The 20,550-nt window shown below is 39.8% G+C and overlaps 1 pseudogene; it reads left to right on the top strand.

Moving 5' to 3' along the window:
• Nucleotides 1-1,048: 1,048 nt before the first annotated feature.
• LOC122144742 lies at nucleotides 1,049-20,550 on the top strand (annotated as a pseudogene).

Below are 20,550 nucleotides of genomic sequence, written 5' to 3'. Positions count from 1 at the left end.
GCAGCAGCTAGTGAGTCTAGGAAATTGTTTTTATAGAATTTAATTGTACAGTTGTTAACTGTACACTTGTACTGTTCTCTCCCCACTGCTATTCTCCCTCTACACAAATGAATGCACCTGTAAAGACCCCCTCTGTCAAACTCCTGAAGTTTGTACACTACAGTCATCGGCCTCATCCAAGACGAGTCTGCTTACAGACAAGAGGTTGAGCAGCTGGCTGTCTGGTGCAGTCACAGCAACCTGGAGTTGAACACGCTCAACACATTAGAGATGGACAGCGCTGTGGCTGCAATGGAGTCATTCAGGTTCCTGAGCACCACCATCTCTCAGGACCGAGTGGGACAATCACATTGAGTCCATTGTGAAAATAATGCACAAATCTGTACATAAATCTACTGTTCCAGATTCATACACATTATTTGTTTGTTAAGTCTTACTATTTAATTTTTTTTCTGTTCTCATGTCAGATGTGTATGTACAGTATATATGTACCAGGAGCACCTTTAAAAAAAAACACACACACACACACACACAACAGATTCCTGTTTTTGCACACACCTGGTGAATAAAAATAATTCTGATTCTGAACACTGAAACTGGTATCCGTGCTATTAAAATTTAGCCTGAAGTATAATTGAGGACTGGTTTGTTTGCTCCGCAAGATGTATTAAATGGGGAATGTTTAATAGTAACCTGCAAAAAAAAGACTTTGTAAGATGTTTAAATGTAAATAAAATTGTAAAGAGTAAAATAAATATTTTGCCTTAGAAATTTAATTTATTAAGTTAACTACAAATAGCTGGTTACAATAGTATCCAGGAAAAGTACAAAATCCCCGCAATAATACGTAAGTTCCTGAATAAAGTACAAGCACTTTAGTGTGTATCGAGAGGGTTAAAGTGCGCGCTCCTGGTTCCAGGGAAGGGTCGCTCCCACTGATATATAATAGAAGAACACGCTCCAAAAACGTGCTCGTTCCCGCTGAGTCACGTGATGACGTCTCACTTCGAGCTTCTCAAAGATTTCGATTTCGGACGCAGCGGACTGGCAGACAGTAAAGATGGCGACGGAGCTCACGGTGTGTACGAGTTCCCGGAGAAGATGACGAAGACGACCAGATTAGTAACTTTCGAGCCGCGGCGTTGACAGTGCTAAATTTAAAGACCTAGCGACAGAGGCTCGCGAACTTGCTGACTTTGACAGTAGTTGAACAAACCTAGCGGACACAACCGGCGCGCAGACATATCGTTGCTTTTGCCATGGAGGATATCAACTCGAACATAAACGCGGACTTGGAGTTGCAGAAGCTTCAAGCCTTAGTGAAGAAACTCGAGCAGCAGAACGAGCAGCTCCGGAGCCGTCCCAGTCTGTTCTCTTCCGGTGGACTGTCGGGGAACACCAGACCCGTGAGCGCCGAGTATGATTCTCCGGAGCGGCGGCGGGGCTCGCCGCCGGGTTCACTGGGGCGGGGTTCGGCGGATCGAGGGGACTGTTTTTCGGGAGCGAGGGGTTTCGGAAATCTCCCGTCTCAGACGGTCGTATCCCGGCAGCAGTTACGGAGGGGGTTATGACAGTGACAGCGCGTGTTGTGACACCTCGAACACGAGTTTCGTGTCTTATTACGATTCGCCGGATTTTATCGAAGACGGAGAAACTTCGGTGCTGGATGAGGTGGAGATTCTCGATTTGGAGGACATGGATTGCCTGAACGAAGAGGAAGACAGCTGGTGAGTAACCTGCCAGACACACACACACACACACACACACACCCTTAACGAAGAGGAAGACTGCGTGCAGACGCCACAGAGAATAACACGTATTTGGAGGAATGCGCTTGATGCATTGTTGATGCACACACGTCTCTTTGGCTAAGGGCTGGGGTTAGTTTATTCAATGAACTGATAGCAACACACGGCTGTCATCTATTTAAAATTATTTAGTGCCTTAGGAGCATTTAGGAGCAACAGTTTGCTGACTGCATGTATTCAGTTCGCACTACGGCCTGTCTTTGCTTCTGATATGTGTGGGTCCTTCTCATCTGCCCTTCATATTATTTCAGTGCCTTTATAAATCTGCTGAATAACAGCCATGGTGTCATGCTTCAGTGATGTCATTAGAATCACACACACATGATGTATGTGCATACAAATGTCCTTTAGATAAGGCCTCAGATATGATCGAGCAGATTAGATACAACAGATGTACATTCTTTTCTGCATGATCTGCATTGTGTCTAGCTCATTTGTTTCAAATAACGTCAACTTTAATAGTGCAGTCAGGTTTTTTAGGAAATAAACAAGAGATGAATAGAATGCTGAGAAGTATTGTTCCAAAAATGTGCAGTCATATGAGAAATAATAATCTATGCATGTCATGGTATTGACAGTTACTGCTACTAATAATGACAATAAAAATGGGATGAAATTTATATTGGACTTTGCTCAGGCAAGCACAACAATAAACCAAACATTATGAAAACAGCAGTCCAGAGTGATGGTGTGGATCAGCATGTGTGCGGTCTGCTGGTCCAAACAGAGTGAGTAATAGTGGAAGAATAAAAATGTTCAAACAAGCAGCTCCTCCTGGAGTGATGAAACAACCTGCGATGATAAACAGTCCAGTCAGGCTAAATAGGTGGTCTGTTTAAAGATCAATTTAATGATCCTTAGTAAATAAAAGTACTTCTCTTTCAAAGTGCTTGTGTAGATGAATGTTATCCTGTTGCTTTCTGGTTACCTCAAGTAACAGACAGCTTCATCTTAACAGTTTTTGATCTTGTGTGGATTGATGTCGTGTGTGTAATCCATTGTTTGTGTTGCTTTAATCAGTGTCTTTGAGATTCTGTGGTTTAGGTCTATTTACACAGACTCAGAATGCTGTAATCTGGAGCCTCGATCTGTTTGGCCTGACTATCTTTCAGTGGCAGCGCAAAATGCTGGGAAATCCCTGCAAACAGCTGGAGTCCAGCAGATCAGTGAGCTTAACACCTCTTTACAAATATTAGTTAGGTAGGATAGAAAGTGTACTGTCAAATCAGACATGTCTAGAAGTGATTACAGCAAGGATACGTAAATGATTTAATCTTAGTCATGATGATTAAGGATAAGATTTTGGGCTTGTTTTATTGTAGATTTAATGGTGTTTTAAGGTCACAAATGAGTTAAAGCCATGCTGTTAACAAATCTGTTGACAAGATAAAATAATTATTGTAATAACTGTATTGAATCAATGTAGCAGCGACAGCGCACAGCTCTCAAAGTCAGTTCTGTGCTTTTGTGGTATGAATAATGCATTTATACCAGGAATAATCTCAGTTTCTGTCATATTGCAGGAGAAAGGCTTGTTAGGAGAAATGTTTTCTGTCTCCTATGTGAGGGATTATTCTAAGTGCCAGATTCTGCCACCAACACTGCAATCCTGCTTTGCCATCAGTCCTGATAAATAAATCTGTCTGGTTCTGTGCCATGCCTAAACTCCAGTCTGACTGATCGAAATGGTTTTTTGGGTTGTCAGCATTTTAAAGGGGTTTTTTTTCATATAAATGCGATGTTCAATTTTTCCTTTCTCTTTGGAGTGTTACAAGGGCTCTTGGTGCATAAAGAAGATTCTGTACAAAGTGCAAAGACTAAAAGTCCTGCAATCCAAAAGAGATATTTTTTTTATAAAATTAAGTCTTGTCAAACCACTGCTCCCTAACACGGTTCATTCTAAGCATGCCCCCACATGTCATACAATCAATAATGTGGGAAGATTTGCATAATGCCGCCCAAATGGTTCAACGCAAAGAAAAGCAGGCTTAACGTTTATTCCGCTGTTGCCGCCGCTGCCCATGCAGTGTGGGAGATGCTGTGTTTTCATTGTGAAAGCGAAACTACTTTGTTTGGCCTTCCAAAAACGGTGGGGTGGAACAACGGGACTAGAAATCAGGGTGGTGTAATTCGTATTTGCCAACACTTTTCCAGGAACAGTTCAACTCCAAATTATTCAGATCGTGTGCAGTGTATTTATGGAGGGTGAGGACTGTTTCCTGAACCAGTACCGTACAATGCGTCTGTGGCAACAAAGGCTGTTTCTATAAAGTGGGGCAAATTTCCAACTTTGCACAGCCTGTAAGTACATTTTTTATATATTTTAAAGAATTTGCTACTGATGATTCAAATGCGAGTTTTGAGCAGGGTAGAGTAAGGAGCGCATTGTGTTTGTAATTTCTCCGATCACAAAGCGCAGGGAAAATGGTTTTATGTTTACACAGTGCAGTATAATTTCATTATAATCAGTACTTAGATTAAGACAGCACCACACAGTATGTAAAGGGGTATAACGATTTCCGTCACACACGCTTAAGGTATTTGTGCCCAAATCACTACGCACTGGATAGCTGGCTTTTTCAGAACGATGAACTTTGTAAAAATCTACGTGTTTCAGAAAAGCGGGGCATAGAGGGCAACACTAATGTACATATACGGAAAATAATGTGTCTTTTTAACCTTTTAAAACTGCATAAAAGCATTGCATTACACCAAATACACAAAATAATGTTCTTTTTAGCAATGTCATATGACCCCTTTAAATCAGTAATTGACTTGAGTGATGTGGTCCAGTATGTGTAGTTGCCAAAGTTTGACTATCCAATAGTCGTAGTACTACCATTCAAAAGGTTGGGGTATTTTTTAAATTTAGCATTTAAAAAGAACTAAGAACTTAATACTTTTATTTGGCAAGGATACGCTTATATTGATCAAAGTAAACGAACTTTTTACATTTTTTACAAAAAAAAAAAAATTCAGAATAATCAATGCTGTTCTTTGAATTTTAGATTATCACAAAGCACATCCTTTTTTTTGTTAATGTATAATAGTTTCCACAAAAAGGTATTTAAATGTAATTATGTATAATATAATATTATGATATAAGAAATGTCTCGAGCACCAGATCAGCGATACTTAGAATGATATTTCTAAAGGACATGTGACAAACGGAAGACTGACGGTAAGACTGCTGAAACATGACTGCTGCGAAAATACGTATTTTACATATTAAATAATATTTTATAATATTCAATATTTTTACTGTGCAGTTTTTCCAAATAAATGCAGCCTTGATTAGCTAAACTCAAAAAAAAAACTTCCTAACTAAAAAAGCATTAAATTATGACATTTATAGCATGCATGTTACACTATTATTACTACTTTAATTGATAGCCTGATGCAGTTGGATAGTTGCGTCAAATATAGGACTACTATAACCAACAATACAGCAACATGAGGACCTCCAGTAATTTAACTGCTGTCAATGTGAATGAGCCCTAACACTTCTAATACATTCTTTAATGTGTCTGTAAAAAACTTTTTGTCCCACATGGTTACTGAGTCAGGTGATCCCGGGCAACAGCTGCTACTGTATGAGGCACACAGCAAAAAACAAGACTCATTGACAGTGCTTTTATGATTGATTCTGTTCCCGTTTTCCTGTTTTCATTTCCCATCTCTCTTGATTTGTTGTTTCAATTCGATTTGTTGTTTCAGTTTTTTTCAGAAAACACTCCTTAAAAACCTAGGCACTGGTAGAAATTTTTTGAATCGTGTTTAAAACAATAAGAGTTTGCATCTGTTGTTGGGATGTGCAGCAACTATTTTTCATAAAACCATGGGTTTTATACAAAATTGATTTAATTTACTAAAGCTAACTGGCAGTATCACCCTCTATATAATAAATGTTCTCCACTACAGCTGTCATATTATGACATGATCTGTTCCTCATATATGGTCTGTATTTAGCCTGTAGTAAATAAGTCCTTCTGATCAGCTGTACCCTGAACAGTTCTGCACAAGCCTTTCATGTGGTCCTCTTAATTCAAGGTCTCAGTGACTAAGGCAAAAGCTAACCTGCACAATATTACAGAGTACAGTTTACACATTACGTTAAGGATTACATAAACTTGTTCATGTGGGGTTTGTGTCATGTTTGAGCCTGTAGGCGCCGATGTTTTTTATTTAAAGGGAAACCATGCTTTTTGGCTGAGAAACAACCTACTGGTATATAGAAGGCGTCCCCTTTCATGTTCTTGCGTTAATGCTGGAATGGCCTAATATGGGGATGAGAGCCTGTTTACTTCTTGTGGACTGGGGGGGGGGACCTGCTGGCTGTGTGTTTCTCTCTCATGGTTGTATAGAGGCAAAATGAAACGGTCCTCTCTGCAGAAAAGCCTTGAGTCCATTGTGTGGTTGTGCAGAAAGTTCTCGTGAGAGTAGCGACCCCTCAGCGTCCTGATATGGAGTCTTGCTCAAACAACGCCTCTCTCTTACACAGACTCGACCTTACAGTCACAGGACCTACACATACTTCAATTTGGTCATTTCATGAGACTATATTCCAACTGTTGGTGATTATACGTCTTTATTCTGAAGCTAGCACTCCTGGGGATTATATGATTTAGAGATTTTTTATTTAATTAATCTTGGCATTAAGTGGTTTTAAATTTTTATATCTTGAAATTATACGGCTTGTCATTTTATTTTCTGAGCTCAAAAATGGGAATATGAGTTCCAAGGCGATTTGGACCATTCTGTCTGTATATGTCTGTGTCGATTTATTTCATGACCCTATTACTTTACTCTTTTCAATCTCCAGATTCTTCCTATGCTTCCTTCTTTCTCTTGCTTTTTGGACACTCTAGTATTACCCGTTCAGCTGAGCCACATGTCTGGCCCTGAATGATTCAGTTTTACTTCATCTCAACTTCCCTTGCGAGAGATCATGTTCTTGTCACCCATGTGTGTGATAGCCAGTCTGTGGTGGGTGTTTAACATGTGGCCTGGGCAGTTCACTGATGATAAATCTTTGTTTTTGAATGAGGTCTTGACATGTAGGCCTGGTGTCTGTGTCTGTGGACCAATTCGTATCTCTCTCCTCTAATTATAGGTAGTCGCAGACGAGTTAGTATGACAGGTTTGACTTTCAGCTCTCTTTTGTAGTCCAGTAAGCCTATTGCTGTTGTTTTTAGTCAGGTATGCCCATGTAGTAGATCTGCCTAAATTATGCACCTCTCTATAGCAGGGGAATCTGACACGTGTCGCTGCTGTATCTGTCCAGGCTCATACTAGACGATGTGACTGATAGACTACTTTTACAGCACCCACTGACATACCTGTTACATCACATATTTAGGTAGGCTCTTATAATTTTTCTTTATTACAATGCTTCATTGAGGAGTAGAGACAAGATCAGCTCGATCTTAAAGTCATTTTGAGTGATATTCTCAAAGGACATTATTTGGCCTCATCTCATAGAGTTCGCTCTACAACCGTCACCTTTGAGTGACATGGGAATCGTTTCCAGAGAACTCCCAGTTCAAAGATAGAGTTTTTCCATTAAAAGATCCAGTCGTGCAGTGGCTGCATGTGATTAACGTTTGGAACCAGTGCCAGATGCTGAATTCACACTTGGTCATTGTGTGAGACAAATGGGCCGTAGGATGTCTTCAGTGTGGAGTTAGTGGATATCATGTGTATCATAAGAGCAAATAGCACAATGCGCCACCTTTGAATGCTTTATGATGTCATATTTCCCAAATAAGCGAAGGGGGGGATCTGTAGTTTATATTGCTGTTAGTAATTACACTACAGGTCAAAAAATTTAAGGTCGCTCAGAAAGTATTTATTGTGGGAAAAAATGGCACCACTAATTTAGTTTATTACTATCTTGCACCTGTTTATCCCATTTATCAAAACACTTATCCCATTAAAAGAACGCTCATTCACATCTCAACCCACTGTTGTTAAAGCTCATTGTTCCAGATCATTTGGCATACCGCCTATGAGACTAGAGTGTGTATAGGGTTGTTTATTTTTGTTGCTTTTCTAGGTTACCTGCGAGCATCGCGAATTCCCTAGCAGCCATTCCCAAGAGAGTGAAAAGAAAGAGCCAGTGCAGATGTGTGGGAATGATGTCAATCCTCATATGTCCTCGGGAATTGGACAACACCTGTCAGCTTGTCTCGTCTCCTTTATAGCTTGTTTCTTTCTTTTATGTCCTCTCTTGGGGCCCTCTTCAGAACCAGTTAAACCCCATGAAGTGCATCTGTGTCTGTGGAAAATAATAGAGATGGACATTTTTGCAGACATTATGAATTCAAGACCAAAAGGCTTGAAGAGTGTGACTCGTGAACAAGGCCCATTAGACAGCTAGGCCGCTCACTAAGTTTTGAAACGGAGCCTAGGCACTTCTGCTGTAAACTTGTCTGCTGTTTGGTGAGTCTGTTTGTCTAGCCATGGTAACTCACTCCAGGGCTTTACACTTCCCTCAAAAATGCAAACAGTTCCATAAGGTTCTAGTCATAACCATGGTTACATAACTCACTGGACATGAGGACAAAAGGAAGGCTGAGATTTGATAAAAGGAGTGGGTTAGGAGTTACGGGTGTCCCCGAAGCGTGAAGCCTTAAAAGGGAAAACAACTAATGAGTCCTTCAGAACTTTGTGATGTCGATGACCATCGGCGATGGACCGATGGCATATCTATCGCCTAACCCTAAGGAAAAAAAAAGAAAGAAAAAGTGCAGAAGCGGGTGCCAGTGTCTTAAGTAGGTCGCGTAGAGATGGCTAAGCTACTTTGTGCACCAGAAATTGCTTGGTTGAGTCAGATTCTACTAGCGTGTACTTAACGCTAGTAATCGCTCCTTTTACAGAAACACGAACAAATAATGTTTTGCTCATTTTAAAATATTTTTTTTGACACAACTTTTGAAGGGTGAGTCTTAACAACTACATTCGAACAAAGCAGGTCAACATTACCAGGACTGTGTATAAAGTATTGAAAGCGATTGGCAACATTTGAAGTTTAATCAGGATTCAGCAATTCAGTACAGTATGTACAGCCTCCTTATGACTGGTTAGCGCTGAATTCACTTTCCCCCTGATAAACCATATTCATTATTTTCTCTCTCTGTCTTGGTCCTCTCTAGCACACATCCGCAAACTTGGCCCTGCAGCCAGGAAACGTTTCGTGCTACAACCGGTTTTCCCTTTTTTCCTCTACAGATCTGACAAGATGCCTTACTTATCCTGAACACTGGGTTACATCAAGTTCCAGGGCTATTCACCCTGTCCGGCCTGGTGTCGGCTCTTGCCGAAAACTTCTTGCTCTCTTTCACGGGCACGTCGTGTTGGCCCTCTTCATATCATGATAGCATGAGGCTCTTCCTTCTCACAACTTTTGCGTCTTTACATTGTACAGTTAATGGCAGTTAGCAGATGCTTTTATCCAAAGCGACTTACAGTGCAATCAGGCTATAACATTTTTTTACCTGTACACGTGTGCCCTGAGGAAGTTGAAACCTCCAAACCGGTGCACCGGCACTCATTTGCAAACTTGCTAAGGCGACATCGTGTCTCATGCGCACTTGAGTGGTTTGTCCTTAAAACAAGCCCCTGAAACCAGGACTTGGCCGCTATGCTCGAGGCGATATTGCTGCGAGGCTAGAGCGCTTGGCTGCTCTGTTCTCTCCGCCTCTCTCCCCAAAAACACTTTCATATGGGCTGGATAAACATCCCTCATTTCCATGTGGACAGGCCCATTGAGCCTGAACAGAGGTGCTTGAACAGACAGTCGTTAGACATGTTAAGCCCATGCACATCTTATCCTGTAATGGGCCCTGCTGCCCACTTAGCTCCAGGCCATAGAGAAAAAGCACAGTTAGTGAAGCACTTCGTCCTCAGTGTCCCAGAAAGTTATCTGTAGGTTTTAACTTGTCTGTTTTTATTGCAGACTAGAGTTGGATGTAGTCACCAGAGCTATGACAGATTAGCTGTCCTCATTCCTTTTCCTCCTTATCTCCAACCCTCGATTCTTGTTAGCACACACAAGAGTGCAGTGTATTATTAATCCGTAGGTGGACTCGGTGTGCGGCTTAGGTGGCGCGCGATTTCTGGTGGAAAGGAAGAGCGTGGTATTTGAGCCAAACCATCTGATGGACTGGAATGTAACATGGCCATGTGACAATCCGTCACTTTGGCCCACATATAGAAGGTTTAATGACATTTCATGGAAGACTAAAAAGACTTTTGGTATTTCGTTCTGGCTTAGATGAAGCTTTTCCCTAACTAAAAGTTTATGGTAGCAATCAGTTTCAGATTTCCATAAAAACGTTGATCATTGTACATGACCAGTACGCTGTTCCCCCCATTAATTGCCATTTACCAACCGAGCTTTTTCCTGAAAAGAAAAAAAAAAAAGGCTCCATGAGAAATGCTGATCAGCTCTAGAGCGCTATTGTGTTGACTTACTGACTGTTACATAACAACGTATATACAAACGGTTTACGGTAAAATCCACACTAGTTTTGAAAAATAATACTAATATAGACATATTTTATATCGTCAGGAAAGAAATATCACTAATATTCGACATATCGCCCAGCATCCGTTCTACTCTCGATTGGAAATGAATGACTTCAAGTCTGTTGTTTGTTGGAGATGGGTCAGCATTCTGGGTAAAGATGTGCTTTATGTGGACCAGATTAAAAGGATTAGTTCACTTCCAGAATAAAAATTTCCTGATAATTTACTCACCCCATGTCATCCAAGATGTTCATGTCTTTTTTTTTCTTCAGTCGCAAAGAAATTAAGGTTTTTGAGGAAAACATTCCAGGATTTTTCTCCATAAAATGGAACTCAATGGGGAACAACAAGCTGAAGGACCACACTGCAGTTTCAGGTGCGTAGCTTTACAAATAAAGGGCTTCTACATTGATCTCAACTCGACCCGAGATAAGTGTCTTAATCTAGCAGCAAACGATTCTGTCAGCTCTTTTTTGTCTGTTTTCTGTTTTTTAAAGTAAAAATGTATACTACTTTGTTAACTCACAGACTGCTCGTCTTGCACTAGCTCAACTTCTACGCATTACGCAGGTCATTCGTGGGGTACACAAGGTCACGTGTAAGGTGTGTTTTGGAAGTACTGACCCCCATTGTTTACAACCACGTAGCTACCAATGTTGACAAAGAAAGGTCAAGCGAACCCTTTACAAACAAAAAAGGTAAAATTACGCCATTTTGAAGTTGGAGGAGAAAATGAGATGGAGGTTTGCGCACAACCCTACCCTTTGCGTGAGTACAACAGAACGAAGAGACTAACCATGCGTGAACTTTCCAATGTGATTACATAATGTGTGAAGTCATTGACGTGCCATCGCAGAACTAGTGCATTCTTGTGGTTAAAAAGTATATACATTTTTATTTTATTTTTTAGAAAATGACAGATCTCATTTCACTAGACAAACCTTTATTCTTCGGCTGGGATTGTGTAGAGCTCTTGCATTGAAACTGGAATTTGGACCGTCAACCCCTTAATCCCCATTGAAATCTACTATATGGAGAAAAATTCGGAATGTTTTCCTCAAAAACCTTAATTCTTTTTTCTACTAAAGAAAGAATTAATCTTGGATGAACATGGGGGTGAGTAAATTATAAGGAAATTTTTACACTGGAAGTGACCTTATCATTTAAAGCAGGGATCTCCAACCCTGCTCCTGGACGAGCTACCATCCTGCAGACTTCATTCCAACCCTGCTGTCAACAGTTTAAAGCCTGTGCGTCCCCCCAAAAGTCTGACTTGTCAGACTACGGTTGTTTCAGGCTAGTTTTTTTAAGGACACATCTATTTTTGTCTGTTTAAAAGACACTGAAAAACCTCTCACACATGAACACACTTTGAGTCAGTTTTAGTAATTGATTTTAGACACTTTTGTGTGCCTATTTGTATACATTATCGATCCTCCACCTTATATGTCTACTGTGCGTGTAGTTAGTGTTGTATCTGAAATTGTTTTGTTGACTCTTGATGGTAAATGTCCTTGATTGTAATGTCCTTATAGTCTGGTGTTATTGGCTTATAGCAGTTTGTGTCAGTTCCTCATTTATTTTAGTCCCTGCTGAATGAGGGAAGCCCTCGCTCTTGGCTTCATTTTTAACACAAACGCACACAAACACAGAACAGTCCAATGGTCAGAGGTCATCCACACCAGCCCAAATCAAAGACCAGTCATTCTCAGCATGCATGCTCATTCCTGTGTCCTCTGTGGATGTTTTTATGTTCCAGCACTCAAGCACTGTGCATGTATGCGTGTAAGCTTGGCTGATGGTGTGTGTTTAATAATGCCGTTCACTGCTTGATATGTTAGAACGTGAGTGGGGGAGAGCGTTGCTGTTTTCTCTGAATAAAGCACACGCTGAGTGATGGCAGGAGTAGAGGGAAAAAGTCATTAGACAGGAGACACAGAGAGAGGATGGATCCATGCAAAGATGGCGGAAAAGAATAGGAGGTCTGGGGAAATGTGATTTAATGACCTCTTGAGTGTACAGCTGCACACACACACACACACATGCATGCTAAAGGCTGAGCAATCAAGTATTTCCAGTATTGTTGCCAATATAAAACTAAGCAACATCATGAATATAGCTGGTTTTAATGTTTTATTTTTCCCTTTAAGTTTCCTAAAAAGACTGGTTTCTCAAAAGATGTTTTAGTAGGGTCTCTGATTTGAAAGATTCTAAAACTTCAGCAGTTCAACTTAATCTTCAAACGATCAAACGTTTTTTTTCAAAACCCTCATTTAATGATTTTACACTCAAAAATGTTTATAGATTCTCTTTTGTTCCATTTCTTCATATATTAAAACAAACTACAATATTTTACTATAAAATTATATATTAAAATCAATATTTAGCTTTATTTAGTTTTTAAACTTGAAATAAACAAAGTTGAGGGATTTTTATCCTAAAGTATTTATTATTATGATGAAGAAATATTGCACTATATTTAGAACACTTATCAAATAAAGTATAATTTATTACAATAAAAAAAATATATATAACCATTAACAGTTATGTATTCATTTCATTTTTTTTGAAAAATGAAGGTCACACAGCAAATATGTAAAGGTCTAAAAGTATTTAAAATTATTTTGTTTATTGTTATTTAATTTAATGTATTTAATATTATTGTCTTTTATTTAATAATTTTTTCCAACCCAACCAACACAACACACACACACACACACAGAGGATGACTTGAGTGCTGAGCGATCATGTGAGAGTATATCCACAGGGAGAGCAGCTGAAATGGCTTCTATTTTATGCTCTGCTCTGCTCTTCAGAGACACAGTATAGTCTCTTTCTTGGCCGATATTTAACTAATGGTCTTCAGGTTCTTTAGCCATCAGTGTTGCCAGAAGCTTCAGCAGCGATGCATTCTCCCTGCTTCAGCTGAGCTGAGTTTGACCTTATGACTCAATCAAAGACAACTACATATTCATGGTGCTGCATTGCTCTACAATGCCTACACTGAGTCTGTGTAAGAGAGAGAATTGACTGGTTGTTAATGGCGTTGTCATCCACTAAATGACTGACATATGCGTCTTTGTATTCTTAAGACTGTGAATAGTCTGCATTGTATGCGATTAACTGCACTCCACCAGGACCTAGAATGTCGCTCTTTTTATTAGACTTGGCCATGCTGTATGCTTAAATTGACTCTCTGAGATGCCTAATACACTGTAAAACACATATTGTATGTGTCTCCATGAACATGCCAGCATTAAAATGGCATCTGTGTATGTGTACGTGAGGGCGGGTGGGATATGACCTTCTGTTATTTATATAAGAGGGCCCGTTTATATTTCCTAACGATAACAGCTGGTGCTGTCTGAAATTTGTTCCTCCTAAATAAATGCTGGTTGTTTAAACTAACAACATAAGAAAGGGACCATAAAAATGCTTTCACTTCACATTCAACAAGAAGTTTCTTTAGTGCCCTTATTATGTTTTGTTTTGTTTTGTTTTGCAGCAAACAAGCGGAAGGAGTTCTATATAAAACAGTTCCTATAGTCCTCAAGTGGGCTACGGAAGCCCGTACAGCACAAACACGGCAAACAGTCCCTACAGCAGTGGCTTCAACTCCCCGTCCTCCACTCCATCTAAAGTGCCTATCGTCAAGCAGCTCGTTCTGCCTGGCAGTGCAGGTAAAGGCCTCTTTACTCCAAACATGGAGTAAGAAAGAAGTTGAGGAATATATAACATACTTCAAACAATCATTAGTGAAAAAACTGAAAGTCGTGACAATTTGCCAAGTATGGTAAACCCATACTCAGAATTGGTGCTCTGCATTTTAATCCATCCAAGTGCACACACACAGCAGTGAGGACACCACACACACCTGGAGCAATGGGCAGCTATATCCAGCGCCCGGGGAGCAACTGGGGGTTCAGTGCCACAGCTGCCCCATTATGTCACTCACAGATGACGGAAACGTGTGAGACTGTTGAAGTTGTTTAATTAATTTGCAGTTTGGGAATGTTATTTCTATAGGTAGCAAGTTACTAATCATGAAAGTAACCATGTTACATCAGTTACGTGGTATGAAAAGTAACATATTTGTGTTAAAAAACTGCACTTTTTCTCACCGTTGTTTGGCTAACAGCTCTTAAAATATCGTGAATGATAGGATATTTTCTGTTAAAGTTACCACTGAATATGCTGTTCAGTACGCAGTAAGTAGTAGCCAGTATTTAATTCCTAACATAACTAATATGACTTAAGCAGAAAACACACACCCTGTCTAGTGTTTTTTTTTTTTTTTTATAGAACTTCCTATGAGTAACTATATAGAAACAATGTCATTTTTATTTTGGCATATATTAATGTACATTAATTGTTTTGTTGTGTGTGTGTGTAGGTCACCAGCGTGGATCAGCTGACAGAAACACACAGGGCAGTGAGCCCACAGTCCTCAGTAGACAGTGAGTTGAGCACATCAGAGATGGACGGAAGATTCTGTCGGTTCATCGACCACTTATTATAAACTCAATGATGTCACAGACGTGCAGATACTCGCCCGCATGCAAGAGGAAAGTGAGTGGTCTTTTCTCTAACAAGTGTTGGATATTGTCTTTTAAGTCTGTTCTATCTCTCTAAGAAAAGTTTATTGTTATACATTTGGTTATCATGCTGCTGAAACGGACCATAAATTGTCTTAAATGTGAAAAAAAATGCCTAAAAGGCATTGAGATTTAAATTCAAATCTATATCTGTTTCCCTCTTTTTAGGTTTAAGGCAAGAATATGCTGCAACAGCATCACGTCGTAGCTCTGGTTCATCGTGTCAGTCGTTGCGACGAGGAACTCTGAGTGACCAGGAGCTGGATGCACAGAGCCTTGACGATGATGAGGAGGCAGTCCCCCATTCTTACCACCACACACCCATCAACCGCTTCAGGCCCCTCCCCTCGGCACTCACCCCGCGTCTCCCCCAGGAAACTTCGCCTCGATCCCGCTCACCCACACCCGCTCTTTAGAGTACAGCCGCGGATCTCCCCAACCAATCATCAGCCGCCTTCAGCAGCCCCGCCACTCTCTGCAAGGCCACGATACGCAGACCCAACACCATTAAGAATGAAGGTAGATCTTCTTCCAGTCACATTTCACCTTGGGCTATTTCTCTTTATAACAATGTCAGTTAAAATGTGGCTTTCTTTCATCCTTTCTGTTTGTGTGTGCAGAAAAGCTGAGACGGAGTCTACCTAACCTCACACGACGTCCAGCCTTTGGACCGACTGCAGAGCCAGTTAAAAACAGCAGGAGCTTGTGAGTCAAACTTGCAAGTGCCAAACGGAGGATCACCCAGACCCAGAGAGTCAGTTTCTGCCAGTGAGTGTCCGGACACATCATCAGTGAGCATGCATGCACCCATACATCAAGTCACACGTGTAAAGCTTTTTAACAGCCAGCAAACACACAATCTCTGACTCAAATTCACCACACCAAAAAGACTTCATTGCATTTTATGATATAAAATTGATCATGAATGTTATTCTGTTCGTAAATCTTGATGTATGGGGAACATTTGACTTTTTATGACTATGCACTTCTTGGTTTTGGATTCTGTGCTTCGGACACACATTCATGCTGTGCCCTTAACTGCATTGCCGGTGTCTTGGCTTGCTGGGATGAGGCTCTTTGATCTTCTCACATTATCTCTTAAAAGCCTGATGACTTTCAAACAAAGTTTAAATTATTATTCGGGGGTGATTTTTTTATTTTTTCGGGAAATCTTCAGATGATGGATCTTGAAAGAGTGTTTAATGTGCGGGCACAAGAACACTAAAGATTGTAAATTTTATTTGTAGGATAAAACATTTCAGGTTATAGTAGTCATATGCCATGACCCCATGTGAGCAATCACATTTAATAGCCTTACTGAAAAAATATAGGGTTATTTTGTGCCATGGCTGATTTAGTCAACTGTACCTTATGAAATAGTGTTCAGCAGGGATGTACATACAGAAGGAAGCATCTCCATTCTTGAGCAGGAGTTTTTGATCTGTCATAGTATAACATAGTTATAACAGTTATCAAAGCATAATGATCCAGTGCTAAAAATGTTTATTTAATTTTGAGTGGTCATTACCACAATGGTTGTCATTAGTAGCAATAAGCAACAACAACAATGTTCCAGCACACATATATTAAGAGTCTTTTTCAGAACCCGCTCTGATTTTAACATGAGCATTCTGTTGCTAATGCTGACTTCACAAAGTTGTACCAACACTGAGGAATAAAATCTGATTCCCAACGAATGCTCTCTTATGAGTTAGTTCTTTGTTAGGCGGAATCAAATAAAAATCATAGAGCACTGACCAGTGTAGTATAAATGATTCCCAAAATGAATGACTCTGTTTAAATCCACACATACAACAGTATACTATTTAAGGTGCAGTCACATGAACTTTCATCAAATGTTGCAGACAAAGATCTGTAGTCTTTTGTCTATAGTGTAGTGATGTATGGAAAACACAGAAGTCACTTTCAAAACAAGAGACGTTCTATTGGTCACTGCAGTGAATTTGCGTGAACTTGAACCCAATGCAAAATCGTTTATGCGGAAATTTTCAAACCCTCAGTTGAAATTTGCATACTGTGAAATCTTATTGGAGATAACTCAGTTTTAACTGAAAATTCACTGAACAACATTTCAATATGACCGTTCAACTTTATGTTTGGACTTCAAGGTGCCTCTAAGACTTCAATCTTTGTAGTTACTGGCAGGTTTTTTGTATTGACTGGTATTGTTATATATATATATATATAATATATATATATATATATATATATATATATTATATATATAATATATATATATATAAGATTATTGGATTGCATTTATGTAATAAATGTATGTAATTTTTTCCAAATAATTAGTATTAATTATTACTAATTATTTATTAAAACTGATTTTTTTTTTTTTTGGTATGTAAACCAAATCATTCACGAACTGACCCATTTAACCATTTCAATGACATGACAGCCAGCAAAAAAGTGAAAATGTCCAGCTCATCATGGCCATTTCATGACCGCATACTGAATCATTTTATCCATGCGACGGGTCAACGAGTAAGGGCCCAGAAGTCTCTCTGTCAATGAACAGTTTTATCTGATGAAACTCTCAAACAGGAGTGTAGGCACTCTGTAATCCTTGTATACAATTATTTAAAAAGTTAATAATATTCTGTATTTTTTAGTGACCATAGTATAAACAGCCCATCTCTTAAACAGCACGAAAGACATTAGCATGCTTAAGTGATACATACCTTGAATGTAGTGAGTATTTCAGGGGCTTCTTTCCCTCATTTGGTAATATGGACAGTCTGGTTTTATTTCTGTCCTTCCTGCCACAGCTAATGCTCTGCTCTCTTCCTTTCTGACTCGTCTCTCTCTGCCTTTGTTTCTTCCTCGGGGGGGGGCCACCCTTTTTTTTTGGCTGAGGTTGCCTGGGTTGTCATTGAAAAAGGGAGGGAGAAAGAGTCGTTTCGGGGGGGTTGGATTCACTCTTTGGCGTAGTGCTGGCCCTCGAAGGATGCTGCCGCCTGTTGCCCTCACCCTGGAAGTTTCACTTTTTCTCTTGGCTGTGTGTGCTAGAGCCTCTGGTGGCTGTTTTAGAAGTGGTGCTTCTTCTGTCTTACCATGCATGGAATGGCTCTGCCTTGAATTCAAACCTGACCCTAGCTGCTATCTTGTCTTTCCCTTGGCATCACTTCTAAACTTTTTGGTTAAAGCTGATTTTGAATCAGCTCTGTTGGATGGTTAAGTGCCTGCAGGTGGAGGTGGACTGCTGAGCTCAGATGAGCCTGAAATCAAAACGTAATGTCTGCTTGTCTCTTATCTCAGTGTCACACCAAAGGCTCTCCACACCTGCTCGCTCCTCCCCCAAAACCAAAAAAGAGACTTCAGAGCCCTACGTCTCTACGAGGTAAAGATGCACTGACTGAGCAGGTCACCCAGACCTCAGGTCAGGATAGTAGATTGTCCTGGAAGTATTTTTATGGCATTTTGACACTTTTATAAACCCATTTTTAGAGTACTGTTTGCTTTTGTGTGGAAGCTGTTTACTGACCCTCAGATAACAAATCACACCCAGGTCTTCTTGAAAAGAGAGGTCTGGGTTATGGTTCAAAAAGTTACAGCTCGAGGGATTGCCCAATTTTTTATTATTATTTTATTTATTTTCTTTATTATTTATAATTCTTAAAAAAATAAAATTCATATATAATATAATATATATAATCTATATATATATATATATATATATATATATATATATATATATATACTATATATATAATTGCATACCGAACTGGTAGGTTTGGAAAAGGTTATGTGAATCGAGGACTTTTAATTCTGGCAATACTTTTCTTGCGCTCCTTGGTGTGAAACCAGTCAAGCAGAAAGTTGAGATTGTATAAGTTTCCCCACATGCTACAAAAAATCAATAATTAATATCCAACAGTTATATTTAATAGTTCCCGAAATTGTTTCATTTGTTTGTAGCGCTAATGGTAATATTAGTTATTGTCAAACTAAGTACAAAACAGGTCCATTGGTGTATGTGGTCACTAATATTTATTGGCCTTAAAAAGGCAATGAATGTCACGACTCTTCAATTGTAATGTTATGTCAAAGCATTGAGTTGACTTATTTCGCCCCCCCCCCAAAAAAGAGATTGATTTTTGTGTGCTGTATGATTGATCTGACAAGCTGGCTTTTGACGAATAGCTTTGTCTTTCACCTCTGATTGTGAATGCTGCTGTTTATCTCGTTTCTCTTTGCATGTGTTCTAGGGTGAGTCAGCTGTGTAGGTTGCTGTAGTTCTGGTACAGTAATGGCCATTGCACGTCTTGTGTACTTTTTTTCTTTATTGCAATGGAAACTGCTTAAATGTTGGGTCAACCTAACCAAATGTTCCAGTAGTCTGTGAAGCCATCTGTCTAATCTCAACTTATTTAGTTAATCGCCACTTTGGTTTTGCATTAAATAAAGTTTTTTGTCTAATCAGTCACTAAACTTCAAAAAGAAATACAGTCCTCGAGAAATTTGCCAGCTTTTGGATGCGGATACAAACCCAACCCGCTCGTTTACACCTCTTTACACGGGAAGAGAGGAGAGGAGTTCCCTCTCTCGTTTGCTTTGGAGAGGACACAGATTTCAGTGAGGTATCTACACTGATGATGCAGATGTTCAGTGCTGTGATATTTTAAGTTGTGCAAGCTGTGGCGTGAATGGTAGATTGTGGTTTGTACTGTGGTTGTGGCTGTTACCCGTTTTGCAACAATGGGGGACATTTGTATAACTTATTTTTGAAAATGTTTGTTAACACTAGTTGATCAAGGCTTTTTAAATCCATCCATCCATCCATTCTTATTGTGCTTTATTTTCTATCAGCTTTGTGTTGAATGTCATTAATGATAGTGTTGTGCTCTGCGTGTTTACATAGGAGCGTGTTTATTCAACTGTGGTGGTGCTGTTTTAAATGTGTACGCTTAATGAATTCGAGTTGTCTAATTACATGCTTTGGTTTTTAAGGTTGGCATCCATCTTAATTCATTGTTGTTTGTCATTATAATCCATTTAACCATAAACTCATAACTGTGGTCCCATGATTGGCTTGTATCATGTATTAAATAGAAATAAACTACAGAATAGAAGCTCTGTCTTTTAGTCAGTTTTTTATGTTTTTACCTTTTATGAAATATCCAGTATTTTCAGTTCCTTTACATTCCATCTGTTGCTTTTATTCTTTCCCCCTAATTCTGTCTTCCCCCTATCTTCCCTCTTTTTTTCATTTATTTTGAGTGCCCTCCTCCAGTAAATTGCGGACTCCAGCTGCCCCGTCTCCCTTGCCGCTCTTCGTAAGCCCATGAGGCTATGTCTAACCATGGTTCAGGCACAGCCACGCCCACTATACGCTCTATGGCACCGCCCCGCAGCGGCCTGCCCCGCCCCGCCTCCAATGCTGGAGGAGGTTGCCAGTGCCTCGCCTGACAAACTGGTCCCGCCCTTGTGTCGCAGGTACTCTCAGAGTTTCACAACTCAATGCTAAACATATCGTAACCTGGTGAAGTACATACTGAGTGCAGTTATGCTTGCTCAACAGGTCTCTGCCAGCTCCAAAGTGAACATACAGCGGTATCAGAGACGAGAGCTGGAGAGAGGGCTGCTACTGA

This window comes from Cyprinus carpio, unplaced genomic scaffold, assembly GCF_018340385.1.
Source record: "Cyprinus carpio isolate SPL01 unplaced genomic scaffold, ASM1834038v1 S000006753, whole genome shotgun sequence".
Lineage (NCBI taxonomy): Eukaryota > Metazoa > Chordata > Actinopteri > Cypriniformes > Cyprinidae > Cyprinus > Cyprinus carpio.
The sequence above is the reverse complement of the archived record's forward strand: the minus strand, read 5'-3'. Positions and strand labels throughout refer to the sequence as shown.